The sequence below is a fragment of the Oncorhynchus nerka genome, linkage group LG4 (genome assembly GCF_034236695.1).
Source record: "Oncorhynchus nerka isolate Pitt River linkage group LG4, Oner_Uvic_2.0, whole genome shotgun sequence".
Classification (NCBI taxonomy): domain Eukaryota; kingdom Metazoa; phylum Chordata; class Actinopteri; order Salmoniformes; family Salmonidae; genus Oncorhynchus; species Oncorhynchus nerka.
In genome coordinates this window covers 90362851-90365032 of record NC_088399.1, presented here as the reverse complement: position 1 = coordinate 90365032, position 2182 = coordinate 90362851, and the positions used below count along the sequence as shown (strand labels likewise).

General features: G+C 38.0%; 1 long non-coding RNA gene across 1 annotated transcript; it reads left to right on the top strand.

Moving 5' to 3' along the window:
• Positions 1-217: 217 nt before the first annotated feature.
• On the top strand, positions 218-1896 carry LOC135571481 (uncharacterized). The gene is made up of 3 exons (XR_010463856.1): positions 218-832; positions 1524-1598; positions 1794-1896. It is a non-coding gene; the product is annotated as an uncharacterized LOC135571481 (long non-coding RNA).
• The last annotated feature ends 286 nt before the right edge of the window (positions 1897-2182 follow it).

Sequence of the window (2182 nt, the reverse complement as noted above, 5' to 3'; positions counted from 1 at the left end):
TGGAGTTTGGAGTGTGACTGTTTGAGGTTGTGGACAGGTGTCTTTTATACTGATAACAAGTTCAAACAGGTGCCATTAACCCTTTCATGCGTGAGTTCCAAATATCTCTAACGGTCGCCCCAGCGTGAGTTTTTTTATGCACGTGATGTTAGAATGTTCTCTCCATTCCAGAATGTGATTGATACGTAACAGTACATTTTATCTGCGCTGCCCTCAAACTAAAGCACGCAGCCTGTTTATATTTATAGGTTGTTTTAACTTCAATTTCAAATGATTTTCAAACAAGTTTTTATTTTCTAAAAACAGTTTGAATTTAGGTGTGTTACGCCTCCTCATTCATTCACATAAAAATAGTCATTTTTACTTTTGCGGATAATTACATTTTTGGGACATTTCTGACACGGACAAAATTCCCCAAGCACTACCCAATTGTTTGTGCAGTTCACGTCTGCAGACATTTGCTCATCTCCCGTCAGAACAGGATCTGCACACGTGTTCACATTTTCTATTCCACATTTCTATTGTAGCGTACTGTATGTATGGAGCATAATATATTTGTGTATATTCTTTATCACCGCGGACACGTGAGGTAACGTTACTCATTTTATAACCTTTATGGTGTTATAGTCAATCGTGCTTACGTAGCCACATTCTTCTATTAGCTCTGTAAAACAATGCTAAATGCGTCAGAGAAGTATTATCTGTGTTGCATTTTGAAGCTACCATGGCCTTATGACTCTCAAGTGGTGCAGCGGTCAAAGGCACAGCACATCAGTACTAGAGGCGTCACTACAGACTCCCTGGTTCAAATCCAGGCTGCGTTTCCATCAAAGTAAGTGCCTTATTAGGTTATAATAGTTATAATAATAGTTTCCGTATGCCGTTTCTGCTGTAGCTGTAGATCATAATATATTCATTATAACTGCGGACACGTGAGGTCACGTTACACATGTTATAACCTTTATGGTGTTATTGTCAATCATGCTTACCTAGCTACATTATTCTATTAGCTCTGTAAAACGATGCTAGTTGCGTCAGAAAACTATTAGCTTGTGTTGTATTTTGAAGCTACCCTGGCCTTATGACTTCCAAGTGGCGCAGCGGTCTATGGCACTACAGACACCCTGGTTCAAATCCAGGCTGTATCACAACTGGCTGTGATTGGGCGTCCCATATTGCAGCGCACAATTGGCCCAGCGTTGTCCGAGTTTGGCCGGTGTAGGCCATCATTGTAAATACTAATTTGTTCTTAAATTACTTGCCTAGTTAAATAAATAAAAGATATGACCATGGTTTGTTTATTTGGTCTATTCAGCATAGCTCTGTTCTGCCCTGCCTTGCCCCCTTGTGGAGCTCAAAAGTTAATTTCTTACTGTTATAACTCAAATCTGTGATTTTGTCAATGCAATAAACTATTTTTTTTATAGCAGTGTTTATTATGTTACTTCTTTGTAGTATTGTTTTATTGCTATATCCTTATATTGTATTCTAATGAATAATTCCTCTTTATTCTGTACTTTCAGAAACCAGAAACATTATTTGTCAATATCATAACTGGAGCTGGACATCTTTGGAGCTGAAGAATGAGGACAGCTTTTGTATGCTAACGTACACTCCTTAACACAGCAAGAAAACACATATGCCAATATGTAATATTAATCTATTTTATTGCAGTACTGGTAGTTGGTTCAACAACTTGTTTTACTAGAGGACAAAAACTGAATATGCATAACCCATATTTAATATCCATGCAGTGACTGAACAACAACTGCATTTCCACCCCCATCTCTAAGGCATAGTATCATGGCTGCAACAACACTGAATGGCGCAGAGTGGGAGGTTACGTGGTTGACTGCCGGCACGCGCTACTTGTATCAATAAATCACTATCAGAAAATGTTTTGTGTGGTAATTATTTGTGTATTTACGATTTTATTCACATGTTTTCAATTCTAGGTGACAAATCATGCATTCCGATTCTTGCACAGATTGTAATGGGCACATATTATGTGTGTAAAATACCTTTTTGAAGGTTGTACTGATTATGATGAGCTAAGCTAATTCCAGCTGTGTATCCATGTTTGTTGACATACAATGCATTCTGGGATTCACGTCTGTTTGACCAAAGATGTTATAACAAAATGAGGTGAGTAAGAGTTCACTAATTTTTGAGGACTTCCGGA